This window comes from Mus pahari, chromosome 3, assembly GCF_900095145.1.
Source record: "Mus pahari chromosome 3, PAHARI_EIJ_v1.1, whole genome shotgun sequence".
Classification (NCBI taxonomy): domain Eukaryota; kingdom Metazoa; phylum Chordata; class Mammalia; order Rodentia; family Muridae; genus Mus; species Mus pahari.
The window spans coordinates 145,673,659-145,690,645 of record NC_034592.1 but is presented as its reverse complement, the minus strand read 5'-3'; the positions used below and the strand labels follow the sequence as shown (position 1 = coordinate 145,690,645).

At 48.6% G+C, this 16,987-nt stretch overlaps 1 protein-coding gene across 1 annotated transcript in view; it reads left to right on the top strand.

Moving 5' to 3' along the window:
* Jph2 (junctophilin 2) overlaps window positions 1–16,987 on the top strand; it is a 61,860-nt gene that overhangs the window by 22,434 nt on the left and 22,439 nt on the right. The window lies entirely within an intron of this gene.

The following is a 16,987-nucleotide window of genomic DNA, read 5'->3' as shown; positions in this document are numbered from 1 at the left end:
TAGACCATCATTCATTCATTCATTCATTCATTCATTCATTCATTCAGCAAGCCTAGCGGTCACCCACCCAGACATTCCTACAATCCCTTCACAACTCTGACACACAAACAACTCCTCCGTTCACCTAACCCTTTTACCTATCTGAACACTTCCTGTTTCTCAATCACTTTAATAGCCACCCGAGCAAAGTATCCGCCCACACGGCCACACCCATCTTCATCCGCTAGCCAACTTCCCACCCCTTTTCACTCCCCTGGCTGTCCAGTCTCCTACCTGACTACTAACACAATGGCTCACACATCTACTCGACCACTTACCCATTCCTAATTCACCAAACGTCTCTATTCACCCAACTATGCCATCCATTGTAAAAACAAGGAGTGAGTCCGTCCATTCGTCTGTCCGTCCGTCCGTCCACTTACCCACCATGGCTTTCAGTTACTTCCATTCATTCAACCTCCCTTTTATTCTTAGGGATATCCACTCCCACTCTCTCAATGACCCCGCCACCATCCAGCCATCTAGCCACATCCACACCTAACCATCCAACAACCATTAGTTACACTCCCATTCACCCAACCCTGCTCACCTATCCAGTCTCCCGTTCACCCCCACCCTACCATCTACTTTCTATCCCTGAGTCTTCTCATCGTAAAGCAGATTGAGGTCTCTCCTGTTGCCTTAGTGTGTGTTAAACAATTGGACCTCTCCCAGGCCTTTAGCAGCCTTGCAAGCTTTCTTGTGCTATTTTAGAGCAGCTAAATGAGGCTTGGAGCAATAAGGAGCTTTGTCTAACACTAGCCCAGAAGGTTTGAGATTCTCCATATGGTGTCACCGTTTCTTAACTGTCCATTTCTCTGGCCAGTTGCGTTTTCTTCTCAAAGCTCGTTAACCTCATCTGAATGCACAGGGCTGTTCCGAGGGTTGAGAAAGCCAGGACAGGTTAAAGTGCTCTTGGTGAGTCTCCCCCAGAAGCAGACACTCAGATAGAGATCTGAGGGTGTTCGTGGGGAGCACTCTTAGGATCAACACTCTGGAGAAGGGAGGAAGCAGGATGGGGCTGGCAGAGAGGCCTCCATCAACCACATGGGATGCTCTGTGGAGGGATGACTGTCAAAGTCTTCATCCCAATTTGGGATGAAGAAGTCGGACCCTCTATATGGAATTCAGACTCTTCTCCAGAAAGGAGCATGGCCTGGGGGCTGGACAGCCCCCCTTAGCCCAGGTTAATCCCTAGAGAGAGCTGGTAGTCTGTGGGAGAAGGAAGCCCTTGGGTCCTGAGACAGAACCTGGAAGGTTCATTATAGTACCCACCAAGTACAGGCTGAACAGGGCCAATAGTCACGGATAGTCAACAGGTTTATTTGACAGAGCGAACCTGAGGCCCAAAGAATATAAAGTGCCTGCATCCCTTATTTTTTTTGTGTGTCAGGGCAGAGAGACTCAGTTCATGGTGGCTGGAGAGTGTGGTAGAGGCTCCGGCTGCTCCTGCGTGGACCCAGAAGCCAAGAGTGAGACAGGACGTGGGCTAAGAGTAACCTGCACCTAGTGACCTTTTACCAGCAAGGTCTCACCTTCAATGCTTTCCAAAATGGTGCCACCAGCCAGAGGACAGGCATTTAAACCATGACTGTGGGGGCTGGAGAGGTGGCTCAGAAGTCCAGAGTGCTCGCTGCTCTATGTGAGCATATGGCTGGAGAGCTCGCTGTACTTGCAGAGGACCCGGGTTTGGTTTCCAGCATTCACAACTGCCTTTAAGTCTAGTTCCAAGGGATATGACATTCTCTCCTGACCTCTGCGGGTCACGTATGAATATAATGTATGTATATACTCAGGTGCGTGCATATACACATAAAACAACAAATAAATAAATAAATAAATAAATAAATCTTTAGAACATGAGCCTGTGGGGACATCTCCATTTCAAAACATAACAGTGCCTGATATCATGAGGAAAGCAAGCAGGAAAAGTCTTAAGTCCAAGCCTTCCGATTCCTAAGCCTGTACAGCCTTAAACTTCAAGTCATTCTGAGTGTCCAGCAGTACTTTAAAATAGGAAGGAAATTAAGGGCAGTTTTCTTAAGACTTCTCAGTTAGAGTCTGCTAAGGTTAGAATGTTCCTCCTGTCTGAACTCGAGGGGAAATGTGGTTGCTGTATCAATAGTCTCAAGAGCTGGGAATTTTAAGAAGTGATTGGGTCATGAGGGCTCTGCTCTCATGGGTGGGTGTAATGCCATTAAAGAAGTGTGAGTTTGCAGTGTGTATGCACACGTTTGTGTGTGCATGTGTTTATGTGTGTGTGTGAGTGAGAGAGTATGTTTGTGTGTCTGTATGTGTGTGAGTGTGTGTGTCTCTGTGTATGTGCTTCTGTGAGACTATGTGTCTTTGTGTGTGAGTATGTATGAGAGTGTGTATGTCTGTGTATGTGACAATGTGTCTCTGAGTGTGTGACAGCATGTCTTTGTGTGTGACAGTGTGTCTATGTGTGTGACTGAGTCTCTGTGTGTGACAGTATGTCTCTGTGTGCGACAGTATGTCTGTGTGTGACAGTGTGTTTGTGTGTGACAGTATGTCTGTGTGTGACAGTGTGTCTGTGTATGTGACTGTATCTCTGTGTGTGAGAGTGTGTCTATGTGTGACAGTGTGTCTGTGTGTGTGACAGTGTGTCTTTGTGTGACAGTGTGTCTTTGTGTGTGACTGTGTCTCTGTGTATGACAGTATGTCTGTGTGTGACAGTGTGTCTGTGTATGTGACTGTGTCTCTGTGTGTGACAGTGTGTCTATGTGTGACAGTGTGTCTATGTGTGTGACAGTGTGTCTCTCTGTGTGTCTTTGTGTGTATGTGTATATGTGTGTGTGAAAGAGTGTGTGTATCTGTGTGTGAGAGAGATAGTGTGTGTCTATGTGTGTAAGAGTGTGTATGTTTGCATCTCTGTGTATTTGTATCTGTGTGTGACAGAGTATGCTCTGTGTGTGTGTGTGTCTGTGTGTGGCAGTGTGCTTGTGTGTGAGTGTCTGTGTGTATGTTTGTGTGTGTGCCTCTGTGTGTGTATGTGTGTGTGTGAGAGTGTCTGTCTGTCTCTGTGTGTGACAGCATGAGTATGTGTATAGTGTATACATGCACATGTGTATAGACAGCCTGCATGTGGAGACTAGAGGTTAACCCTGCTCAGGAGCTAGCTATCCACCCTGTCTTTTAAATCACGACTTGCTTGCTGGCTTCCCAGAGCACCCTGGGGATCCTTCTGACTTTGCCTCTCCCGTGCTAGAATCATCATGCCTGGCTTTTTTCATGTGTTCTGGAGTTCAGACTCAAGACCCTCATGCTTATGTGACAAGCACTTTACGTTTATGAAGTTCAGGGAGCACTGGTGGAAAGATAAAATGCTTACGCTGGGATTGATTTTAACTTTCTAGAAAAGTTGCAAGGAGGGGCTGTGGAGGGGGCTGTGGAGGGGGCTGCGGGGTTGAAAGTGAATACTGGGCTTGCCGAGGGCCGGCTTTCAGTTCCCAGCACCCATGTGACCTTTGCAGCACCCAGATCAGGCAGCTGAGAACCTCCTGTACCTGCAGTCCGAGGGGCTCTCATGTCCTCTCACGGATGCGGCAGACACATGCACACTTCTCCCACATACACATAATTAAAAATAAAGTAAATATTAAGAAATGAAAGTTGCGAGGAGATGCAAAGAGTTTGCATCTCCTTCCACCAAATCTGTACTATTGACTTCTTAGGTTGCTGTAAAGCATTTCTCAAGTGAGAGGTGCAGCGATAGGTGGCTCAGCAAAGCGCTTAACTGGTGAGCCTCAGGGCGTGAGTCAGACCTCCAGACAGGCAACAAGGAAAGCCAGGGTGATGACATCACTGCTGGGAGGTGGAGACAGGTGTACTTCTGGGATTGCTGGCCAGGCAGGCAGGTGGTGACTGAGGAACATCTAATGTCTGCTGATTTTTACACACACACACACACACACACACACACACACACACACAAACTCCTGTATCTACATGTGCATGAACACACACAGACATACAACACCAGCACATATCACCCACTAAACTCAAGACTTCATTTGAATTTCTCTCGTTTTTCCTGCAAATGCCCAGATTCTTTTTTAGGGTCCCATCTAGAACCCTGTGCTGCACTACACTGCTGTCCCTAGTCACCCCTGATGACACTGTGGTACACTACACTGCTGTCCCTAGTCACCCCTGATGACACTGTGGTGCACTCCACTGCTGTCCCTAGTCACCCCTGATGACACTGGGTGCACTACACTGCTGTCCCTTGCCACCCCGGATGACACTGTGGTGCACTACACTACTATCCCTTGTCACCCCTGATGACACTGTGGTGTACTACACTGCTGTCCCTTGTCACCCCGGATGACACTGTGGTGCACTACACTGCTGTCCCTTGTCACCCCGATGAGGTTTTCAGCCTGTTCTCCAGAAGGCCACAGTTTTGAAGGCATCCAAGTCAGGTATTTTTCAGAATGTTGTCCTCCATTTGGATTTGTCTGATATTTTCCTAATAATCAGACTGAGGGGACCTCAGAGTAGACCGCAGACATAAGCAAGCACCCTCCCTCCACGTCCCACTGGGCACATGACATCCACACGGCAGCACCTCTGAGTCCCGCCTGGAGGGACTGACGAAGGTGGTGCCTGCAGGGACTCTCTAAGGTAAAGTTAGTGTTGCTCATTCTATATTCTCTTCTCTGGCATCCAGACTTTAAGTTCAGCTCACAGTCAAACAGAAGCTTCACCTTTTAGAAAGGTGATGAATTATTTGAAGTAACTGTCTGTGTGGGATATTTATCCCCCTTTCTGCACATAGCATACTCCTGTTTTGGTTTTGTTTTGTGGTGCTGGGGATGGTGCTCTATGTAAGTGCTCGACCACTGAGCTATAATCATACTAATAAATCATAAAATCATCAGTTAAGTTTTTGATGTTTTATTCTTTGAGACAGGGTTTCTCTGTGTATCCCCGGCTGTCCTGGACTCACTCTGTAGACCAGGTTGGCCTTGAACTCCTTGAGATCTGCTTGTCTTTCCTTTGAGAGTGCTGAGATTAAGGGTGTGCACTACCACCACCCAGCCAGTTTGTTATTCTTTGAGACAGGGTTTTGTCCAGCTCAGACTGACCCAGACTCACCATGCAGCTAAGGTTGGCTTCAGATTCCCGCTTCTCTTGCTTCCATCTCCCGAGTGCTGGGGTCGCCAGCATTTGTCACCGTGCCCAGAACTGTCTGTCTTAGGTCACCTGGGGACATCACAGAGAGGAGCAACTCAGAGTTTGTATTCTGGGTTCAGAAGACCATGAGATGATAGACTGTCTCTTGTGCCAGCGGCATGGCCTCGCCCAAGTTGTTTCTCTATTCTGAATGTGGGATCCTCCTGCTGTATAGGACAGAGAGGAGATTAGGAGGAGCTGAGCTCACGACTGGCCCATAGAAGCCAGCAGTGCAAATCACTGTCAGTCAATGTGTTCAGTTTTAAAGACAAAGGGATGAATTCTGAGGACAGCTTTCCCCAAACTGTCCCTAGTGACGCAGAGATACTTCCGTGTGTTCTCTTACGTTCCTTGCCCTGGCCCTTGCAAGCACCTGTGCGTTTGAATGTGTACACTATCATTGAGAAGGTCCCCAAGCCTTGCAGCTGGCCTGGGGGTCTGGACTGAGGATCTGGTACCCACAATCACACACTGTGGAAGCTGTGTACAGGGAACTCTGGGAAGAGCTGGAGGCCTCATGAATATACAGCCTGAGTGGGAGAGGCTCCAGGCTCCAATTCAAGCCCAGCAGAATTTCCAATTAAGGGAGTTTTGGAGTTAGGAGGAAACAGGATTGCAGCATCTTCCTGAAGGCTCTTCCCTCCCTGGGGCTTTGGTGCTGTAAGCTGGATGCAGAGAGACCGGAAGCAGCTCCCAGGACTCAGCAAGGCTGGGCTTCTGATTTCTGTAGCCACTAGCTCGTGGCTTCCAGCTTGGTTATGCCCGTAAGCTCAGAGTTCACAACCAGGACATCTCTCCCTGGCCAGGGAAGGGTACCAACGTATCTCACCCCTTTAAGATGGACAATGGACAGAAAAATATTCTAGACTCTCATTCTGTGCACTAGCCTCTTGTCACATGAGACTCTGGGGCACATGAGATGCATCTATTCCCAAATGACATGTGGGAAATACACCTTAGATTTTAGAGTCTTATTAAAAAAGAAGGCAAAGTAAGCTGTTAACTTTTTAAAAAAATATTTATTTATTTATTATATGTAAGTGCACTGTAGCTATCTTCAGACACACCAGAAGAGGGCGTCAGATATCATTACAACTTCCTGCTCCAGCCCTGCTTGCTCTGGCCCCACTCAGAGATTTATTTATTATATGTAAGAACACTAGATGTCTTCAGATACACCAGAAGAGGGCATCAGATCTCATTACAGATGGTTGTGAGCCACCATGTGGTTGTTGGGATTTGAACTCAGAACCTCTGGAAGAGCAGTCAGAGCTCTTAACTGCTGAGCCACCTCTCCAGCCCAGCTGTTAACATTTAAAAAAAAAAATTATAAAGAGCCAGGGAGATGATCAGTTGATAACTGTGCAAGCATGAGGAGTTGAGTTTGATCTCCAGCACCCACATAAAACACACACACACACACACACACACACACACACACAAACTTTGTGGTTGTATGAACTTGTAATGCCAGCATAGAGGAGGTGGACAAAGAGAGTTCTAGGGCCTCTGGGCAGACAGCATGGGCTAATCAGTAAGCCTAAGGTCCCAGTGAGAGATCCTGGCTCAGACAACCATGTTGGACAACTCCTGAGGTTCCACACCTGAGACTGCTTCCTGGTACCCACATGCACACACATATACGATGCACACACTTGTGTATACACGCTATTGCTTACATGTTGGAATACTTGTATTTCAGTATTTCAGATGTCAGGGGAAAATAGACTATTGATATTAACTCTACCTACTTCTTGCTACTTTTTAAAAGGTGGTTTCTAGAAACAATGTAATTATGTATGTGAATTATTTACATCACATTTTTATTGGGTAGCTTTGCTCTGAGTCTTAGAGCCATCCATACCCTCAGAGGTAGTCTAACCATTCCCTGACCATGTGGGGAAACTGAGGCACAAAAAGTATGTCATCATGCCCACAGACACCAAGGGATCCAGGCCTTTGGATTTTGAGGCCAAGAGCTCTTTTCCCAACTCCTTTTAAGGTCATGGATCTAGGTGGAGATGCCTCAGCTTCTCTGGTTGTCACACCCGCCTACACCATAGTTAATGGGTCCCTCTGGAAGGAGCACAGACTGTGGTTGAGGGTGGGGCCCCTGACTGCCTGTTGCTGGTTCCTTTCCAGCTCCCACTTTCCTCCTTTCTCAAAGGAGAAGGCTGACATCCACCTCACAGCTTTGACAGGGACCACAGCAGTTTGTTTGCTGAGCTCTCTGGCTGGGGCTTCATGCATACCTCTGCTGTTGTCTTCTAATGTTCTCCTGTGTCACCCCATGTGCAGGCAAGGATTCTCACAGTCTCTGTCACAGTGGGCTAGAAGTGAGAGCCTCGAGTCTAGGGTGCGGGATATTTACTGTGATTATATAGCACGCTTGGGGAATTTCCATACAGGTTGGCAAGTTAATATTTGAAAACCTGCATTTCTGATGTAATCTGCAGGAACTAAACATGGCGGCAAACCCACCGGACACACAGGATGGCTAGGTTATTTGTTTTCTGCAAGATGTCTTAGGTTATCTATATGTTCCGTGGCCCCGCTGTTGTAGCCTGACTAGCTGTTGCTAAAGTGGAATTACCATAGGATGTTTGCTCAAGTAGACTTTGTGGTTTTCTTCCTGCAATTGGAGTTTAGCCCCTGTTCAGGTCTTGCGCAAAATAGAGCTTCTCCTCAAAGACGGGGTTGGTCAGGCTTTACCTCACCAAGCTTGATGACAAGCCCCTTCTCAGACACATTTTTCCCCCATAGACTTTTGTTTAAAATGCAAATATAAGCTCAGGTTCAACATCAGACACAATTTTTGTGATTTGCAAATATTTTCCCCATTCTGTGAATTGTCCCCTGCCCCTGACCTTGTCACGAGGACTGGACTCAGGGTTTGGCCCATAGTAGGTGTATTAGTCAGGTTCTCTAGAGTCACAGAACTTATGAACTATCTCTCTATATTGAGGGAATTTATTGTGATGGCTTACAGTTTGTAGTCTAAATAACCCAACAGTGGGCAGCTGTGGATGGGAAGTCCAAGAATCTAGCAGTTGCTCAGTCCCATGAGGCTAATTGTTTTATCTGGTCTTCTGTAGAAGTAGGTTCCAACAAATGTCCTGGCAAGTAAATGCAAGCAGGCAAAGAGCGAATCTTCCTTCTTCCAAAGTCCTCATGCAGGCCTCTAGTAGAAGGTCTGGTCCAGATTAAAGGTGTGTACCACCACGCCTGGATCTGGGATGCACTTTGTCCCAGGCTAGCCTTGAACTCAGAGATCTCCCTGCCTCAGTCTCCTGGGATTAAAGGCATGTACTACCTTGCCTGGGTCAAAGCTTTTTATGGTCACGGTGCCTCAAGATCTCCATGCCAAGATCCAGGTCACACACTTGTGACTCCCAGCATCAAGATCTGGATCACAGGTGAACCCTCCAATTCTGGGTTGTAGTTCATTTCAGATAGAGTCAAATTGACAACCAGGAATAGCTATTGCACTAGGCAAGCTTTCTAATATTGAGCTACACCCTCCGCCCTTTCTTTATTTGATTTTGTAATGAGATCTCACTAAGTTCCTCAGGGTGGCCTTGAACTTGTGACCCTTCTACTTCAGTCTCCTGGTGTCACCAGCATGGGCCACTATGCTCAGCTCTTTCTGCTTTGTTTTATAATTTTTTTTTTTAAAGTTAGTATACACAGTTCTTACTTTTGTGTTGGTGTCCTTTGAAGCACTCAGGTTTTTAACTTTGTGTCCAACTCACCTACCTTTCTTCATTCGATGTCTGAGAAAACATTGTCTAATCCAAACCTCTGTTTTTTTTTGAGATAAAGTCTTGCTATGTAGTCTTGGCTGTCCTGGAACTCACTATGTGACCAGGCTGGCCTCGAACTCACAGATTAAAGGCATCTGCTGCTGCACCTCAGTCAGCTGGATTTCGTATGCTACTGTTCAACTTGTTTCCTATACTTTCTCCTATTTTCTACCTTTCTAGGCGTTTTAATCTGATAGATTCAGGATCAACTTCTGTGGCACGCAATCTTACTAAATGTGCCTGTACATGTCAGATTGCTTCCCACGGAGTCACATAATAAATATTCCAGTCCTCGGGTTCTTTTTGAGATAAATCAGAGAACTTAGTTCCAGAACAGGGGAAGGGTGGAGAGGAAAGGAAATCCCAGGAGGAGGTGGTGAGAGAAGAGAAGCTGAAGCAGCAGGGGCAGACACATCTTCAACTAAATGCTCACATCTGAGTGGGAGATCTGGGGATCCACACCCACTCACGTGCTGGGTACCACTGCCATGTCTGGTTTTTGTGTGGATGCTGCAAATCCCAATCCAGGTTGTTATACACCTGGGGCAGGTACTTTACTGATGAGGCCATCTCTCCAGCCTTCTTTTCCCATCTTTTTTGCTTTTTGTTTTAATTTCATGTATGTGAGTCTTCAGACACATTAGAAGAGGGCATCAGATCCCATTACAGATGGTTGTGAGCCACCATATGGATGCTGGGAATTGAACTCAGGACCTCTGGAAGAGCAGTCAGTGCTCTTAACCACTGAGCCATCTCTCCAACCCCCTCTTTTCCCACCTTAAATATCATTCTACAGCATACTCACTAAAATTTAAGGGAAGACAGACGAATAAATAAAATAAAATCCCTTTCTTACCCCAGTGGACTCTGAAGAGACCTCTGTTAAGAATCCACTTGGAATATCTTTCTGCTTTTGTTTGCTTCTGTTTTTCATAATGACAGTTACCTTCATGGTGCTCTGGGACACTTTCAAGAGATACATGATATCTCCCCATAATTTGTTGGTACTATGATTTAGTTAGCCAGATCTCTCTGCGTGGTGCCTGAAAGCCTTTAATGTCTCCATGAGCAGCAAGCAAGCTGGTGGTGAAAACTTCAGGGCCCTTCTCCTTGCTCACAGTGGCTGGTTAAGAGAATGGTCCACCTAGGAAACTTCTCAGAGATATTCAAGCATCATTAGGGCTCACTGGAACCGTCTAAGTCCCCTTGTCCATGGGGATGCTTTAAGACATAACAACAAGCATGCATAGTACTGAGCCTTTATACACTAATGTTTTTTCTATGTAAGGACCTCCAATAGAGTTTAATTTCTAAACTGGGTACAGTAGATTTTTCAATAACAATTAGAGGTACATGAGAGCAGTTATAGTAAGAGACTATAATAGAAGTTATTAAGAAAAAAAAAGGGGTGCTGAGGAGATGGCTCAGTGGTTGAGAGTGTTGACTGCTCTTCTGAAGTTCCCGAGTTCAAATCCCAGAAACCACATGATGGCTCACAACCATCCATAATGAGATCTGACGCCCTCTTCAGGTGTGTGTGAAGACAGTTACAGTGAACTTACATATAATAATAAATAAATCTTTAGGAAAAAAGAAGTTATTAAAATGACTGAATATGAATATGTTGTTTTGGACATTTCCATGAACCTGAACTGTGGTGTAACTTGTCTAGCATGCAAGAATGTTTGTTGAGCATACAGGGAGCCCTGGGTTTGATCCCCATCACCACATAAGCCAGGAGTGGCAGTACACACCAGCAGTCTCAGCACTTGGGAGGTCAGAGCAGGAGGATAAAGAAGTTCAAAGCCATCCTCAGCTACAGAATAAGTGAGAGGCCAGCCTTGGCTATATGAGAGGCCAGCCTAGGCTACGTGAGACTCTGTCTTTAAAAAAAAAAAAAAGCACATTGTACCTTGAATGTAATGCTGCCTCATCTGAGTTACCTCAAGGGGTTACCTCCTGGGAGCCACCTCAGTGGGCTGTCCTGGTGAGGTTCACAGTACCATGGAGTAGGTTAATGTGAGCAAGCCCACTCCTGAAATATCCCTCTGCAGTGGCCATAACACTCCTGCACATCTAACAAATATTTTAAGAGCATTTGTTGCAGGGGTGGGCTATGTGCCTAGAGAGGACTTTCTGGGCCAAGCAGTGTGCAATGCACTGGCCCTCAGAATCCCTGATGAGCTCCAAGGGACTCTCACCAGATGGACACTGCCCCGCCCCCGCTGCCCCACAACTTCAGTGCCAACATCGGGTGCTTCACCTCTTTCTTCTTTGTCAATTATTTGAGGACATAAGCACACGTGTCATGCCCTCAGGGGTTACTCTCGACATGCCACAGATAGCTGTGTGGTGTCCTCCCTGTGGCTTGTCTCCTGACATTTGTGTCAGGCGGTGCGCTAACCTCCCCAGAAACGGGTTGAAACGGCAGAAAGGCTCCGCCATTCCCCAAGCTTTTCCTCCCTGAGTCACCAGATGGACAAAATCCCTCTGCCGCCCAGGGTCTGAAGACCGTGGTAGATGGAATTTCCTGAGTTGTCAGGGTGGGATTCTCGAAATATACATGAGGCAGCTGTGGCTTCGAGGCAGAGAGTTAGGAGGTAGCGTGTTAGGGAGACCTTCCAAGCTTGGTGAGCAGAGAACTCAGGGAAACATCCAGTTCGAATCTGTCCTCAGAAAACTCCAGTCAAATGGAAGGCTCTTCGGGGAGAATGAAGCCTTGTGTGCCAGGTTCACAATGGAGAAATGGAGGCCTGGGAAGGGGTGGGGCCCAGCCAGGGTGTGTGGTGGGCTAGGTCTGAGCCCGGAGGACTGAGGTGGAGAGCAGGTGGGAGATGTGTGTGTGTGTGAAGCTTCAGTTGGTGTCTGGGCACATAAATGGATCTAATGGACAAAGGCCAGGGGCCTGTGTGGTGGAAAGAGGGTCTTTGCCTCCCCATCCCAACCTGCCTCTCTGCACAGCCTGAGGGCCTCTCTACCTTATCTTTTAGCCTGCCTAGAAAAGGCAGAGAATGGACAGACCAGCTGCCTACACCTTCAGGAGGGGAGCATCCTTCCCTGCACATGCCCAGGTGTCCCTGGGAGGCTTGGCCTGGCCCTGGCTCCTCAGCTGAGTTCAGGAGATGCAGAGGTCAGCATGGAAGGGTCCAGACACCAGAATGCTGGAATTAGAGGTGTAGACAACCGTGCTGTGGCTGCTGTATGGGGAGACCCTGAGACTTCAAGGTCACGGTCAGGGTCAGAGGCTTGGGCTCTGGTCCTACATGGGTTACACAGCTTTCTCTGTAAGTTCCCCTTCCCCATGTCCTCCATAAGTTAGAGGTCAGGAGAGAAGTGGGCTGGCGAGAGGACCCAGAGATGTCCAGCCATGTGACAAGCTCAGGGCAGGACCTATCACAGTATAAGGTGTGTGTGTGGGGGGGGGGGACTCCACGTTCCGGCTCCATGCTGAGATCATTTATCTCTCTTCCTCCTCTCGGGAGAGCTTCTTGTTAGCTACGCTGGGTCTTTCACGGAGGAGGAAAGCAGTGTAAACCCACAAGCATCAGGCACAGGCAAGCCTCAAATTCGCTTGCCCCACCTCAACCCTCTCATCCTTAGCTAGAGTCAGCCTCCTAGCTCTCAGGGTCAGTAGGTATCAAGTTTACCCTGCTGTCGTGGGCAGATGTTGGCTGCCTGGCCATGCTTCAGTCTGGCAGAGACGGTGGCCCCATAAGCCAAGATCACTGACGAACTGGATTTCTATCTGCCTCCCTCACCTCGCTTTCCTCATCTGTAGAATGGGGCAACAGTGGTCCTGCCTCTTGGGGTCATGGCAGGATGACTGGAGGAAGGGGGTGCTCTGGGCTTCTCTGCATAGCCATGGAGTCCTGTGGGTGCTCAGTGAGTAGAGGCTAAAGGCATTTTATTTCTTTCCTCCCTCCCTGACACTGAGGCAGGGGAGTAGGTGAAACCAGCCAGCTCCAGCTTCAGGCTTCCTTCTGCTCCACGAGTCCTGTTGCCTTTGGCCGTGCTGGGCTATCAAAGCTGGGTCCGACTTCCACTTCCCTTCCTTAGTCTGGAGCAGTCATGGCCTGCCACGGGAGAGGAGTTAAAAATAAAGCCAGGCCTCAAATCCTCCAAGCAAACACCCAACTCTCTAAAAATAGTCTCTGCAGCAGGTCTCAGGGCCAGGCTGGGATGGAGGGCTGGCATGGGGCAAGACTGCTCTTCCAGCCAGGCCTCAGCAGCACCTCAGTCTGTCAAGCCCGAATCCGGTCCCTTCCTTCAATTACACCACTACCTGCCCCTCTCACTGTCCCCTTAAAGGCTCCTCTTGGGTCTTCCCTCCTCTTGCTGCTGAATGCAGCCGGAGCGATACCCTGTCACTGCCAGCCCACAGGGTCACTGCCTCAGACCGTGTGATTGGACTCGTCTGAGGCACTGGGACCTCAGGATTTTCCTTCTGTTGGTTGAACCCTGACCTCCCTCCCTCAGATTCTCATTTACTGAGTCTTCCATGGATCAGAAATCACCCCGTTTCTGGTTCGGGTTTGGACTTGGGTGGGGTGACAGGAACACCTGGCAGCCTCTACTGCATCCAAGCAAGCTCTGGGTGGACAGTGGACAGCTGAGCGTAGGGGACTGGGACAGTGCCTGGTGAGTCTGACTTCATATAGACCCATCCTCCACGACTGTGGGAGAAGTTAGGACTAAGCAGTGGAGACACTGTGAGGATTCTAGAGATGTCACTATAGGAGAAATCACAGGTTCCTAGAATTTCTAGAGCCTTCCTTTTGTGGCCCCACCAGGCCCATCCCACATTAGTGTGCCATCAACTTGTGTTCAGACACAGTTCCTCCAAGGAGGGCCTTCTCTCCTGACCATGGTTCTTCAGATGTGTGCTTCCATCAGCATGAAACACCTTTCCCTCACTCTTCCCTTACTAACCAGCCTGTCTGTCAGGTCTCACTTAGCTCCTGCCTGGTCTGAAGTCACAGCAACTGCCATAGTACACGGCGTATGCAGAAGCCCCCAAAGCGGGTTGACTGTGCAGTTCTCAAGCGTCATGCCATGGAAAAGACTTCCAGGGCAGAGGCGCCCACTATGCACCCACTTAGGCTTCCAAACACATTCAGCACGTGTTTGTGGAGAGCCCACTGTGTGCCAGGCTTGGGCAAGAAAGCCTGAAGATCCGAGACTTCCTTCTTTGTTACAGAAGACACCCAGTGACCAGGGAGGACTGAAGGAGGCAGTTAAGGATGCACTTGAGACGAAGTGAGTCAGTCAGTGTGCAGTCTGGGAAGAGCAGGCTGTGTGCAGAGGGAAGCACGTGTAGGTGTGCTACGGGAGTGTGCCTGGAACAGGGAGGGCTCCTGGAAATGAGGCAGGGAAACCCCGTGTGGCTGGGGTGAAACAGAAGGATTAACAGAAGCAGAAATCAGAGGTGGGGGCTGTTGGTGAAAATAGATGGCAACCATGTCTGCTGGCTACATATAGTGTGTGTGTGTGTGTGTGTGTGTGTGTGTGTGTGTGTCTGTGTGTCTGTGTGTGTGTTTGTGTACAAGCAGATGCATGGTCATGTGAGCGCACATGTGTAGGCATACATGTACTATGTACATGTGGAAGACAGAGTACAGTTTCTCAGGAGCTGTCTGCCTTATTTTTTAAAGACTATTTATTTAGTTTTATGTATGTGAGTACACTGTCACTATCCTCAGATGCAGCAGAAGAGGGCATTGGATCCCATTACAGATGGTTATGAGCCATCATGCAGTTGCTGGGAATTGAACCCAGGACCTCTGGAAGAGCAGTCAGTGCTCTTAACCGCTGAGCCATCTCTCCAGCCCCTGCCTTATTTTTTTGAGGCAGGCTCATTCACTGGTCGGAAGCGTGCTGAACAGACTAGGCAGGCTGACCCAGGAGCTTCAGGATCCGCCTGTCTCTGCTTTCCCCTCGCTGGAATCCCAGGCATCTGCCACAGCACCTGGCCTACATATAAGGGTTGATGTCAGCTCCCCACACTTGCCGGGCAAGCACTTTTACCAATTAAGTCATCTCCCTAGTCCTCACCCATGGCTATTTTAATTAAGTTGATTAGACATTTCGATCCCTAGGTGTGGTAGCCGCGTTTCACGTGCTTGCCAGCTGCCATCTAGGACGGCACAGCTATGAAACATTTTAACTGCCAGGGACTTTGCTGGGCAGTGCCTTTGTGTGGCCTTGCAGGTCACTGCAGGCCATCGCTGAATGCCATGCAGAACTGGCCACATGTTGCAGGGTCCTTCCGTTCCTCGCCTCCCAAGGTGTGAGTGAGTGAAGCATGCAAGGCCAGGAAGTGCTGCCCCAGCCAAAGTCAGAATGTCTTCCCTCCACCTCTACCAAGTCCACTCACTGCCTCTGCCTCTGCAGGCATGGGAGCACGGCACCGCTGGACATGGCCAGCCGAGACCAACTTTGGATGCCTTGGCCCTGGGATCTGCTAGGCTAGGAGGCTTTCTTCCCTCCTGTGGCTTCTTCCTACAGGTTCTGATTCTGCCCCTGAGATCTGGAGGGCCAGATGGGTCCCAGAGGCCTGCCAGTGCTGCCTTCCCTGGGACTTGTGGCCACTCTCGTATACCCCTAATGGCCCATTTCATTGTCTTTTCTCCTCTTCTCTTTAGAGAGTAGCCTTTTAATTGGAGTTAAGAAGAGGAGGAAGGTCAGATGCCATCCATAACTCCTGCTCTTTGGTAAAGGCAGCACCCCTCCCCCACCACCTTGGGGCTTACCCCCATCCCATGGGTCTGTGCTTCTTTTAGCCAGACGCAAAGGTGATTTTAGACAGATGTGCCACTTCCCCGAGTAAACGTCTTCTACTCGTGGGACGAGAAAGGGTGCATGGGTGTGCTGCTAACATTTGTCTCAACATCTGCCCAGTGACTCTGCAGAGACCTAGACATAACCTATCTCCAGTCTTCTACACTCAGGACTTCTGTGTCTTCAATGACCCTAGCTTCAAGTTCCCCTATGTTCCCCACCTTTCTGTGTAGAGGCACATTTATGCTCAGGAGTACAGACTTTGGGGTTGGGTAACACTTGCTCCCTGGGCACACTCTTTCCCGGAGCCTTGGTTTCCCTAACCATGGAAGGTGGTAGAAATGGATCTGCTGCTTACTGCCAAGGGTATTGTACAAGCACATTTAAATGAGTTGTGCAAAGTGTTTCTAAAGTTCTATCTGCTATGCCTGACACACCAGCACCAGCTGTCATTTTATTATTATAACTGTTATCTTCCTCCTGGAGGTTCTGAATGCAGAGCCAGACAGTCTCACACAGGGCAAGCTCTCTGTGCACCCCCCACCCAAGCTCCACACTCCCAATAGTCACCCCAGAAAGAACCTGTCTTTTTGCTACCTTGAGGAGGGTATGGTGTGCTGCATAGGGTCCCATCTCCAAAGCCATCAAAGGCAAACCATGATCCCTCACACTGGCTTCTCACCTAACTGCTGAAGTGCCTTTCCCTGGCTTTACACAATTCTATCTGGGAAGGGGAATCGGCACAAGGTCATAACAACCCAGTATCTAAACTGTGACTTCTAACCTCCCGGAGCTTGCTGTGGCCCTACATGAGTTTGGTCGGGGGTGAATGGGGAGCGTGGTACTCTGATCCCCAGATCGAGGGCAGATGCCTCAGAGTAGGTCCTCTAGAATGGGATTTGTTAGGGTGCCCTCCACCCTAGCTCAGTTCCCCTTTTAAGAGACAATTGGAGCAGGTATACATACACACACACACACACACACACACACACACACACACACACCCCAGAAACCACACTGAGTGCACTGAGTGGCCCTCAGAATTTGTGTGAGTAATGTGTGTGTGACATTCATTCGCTCCTAAGCATAGTCTATCTCTTCTTATCTTTGTTTCCTGGCCATGTCTGCATCTTGTCACAGGCTTGTCACAGGCCACTCTGGTTTGTGTC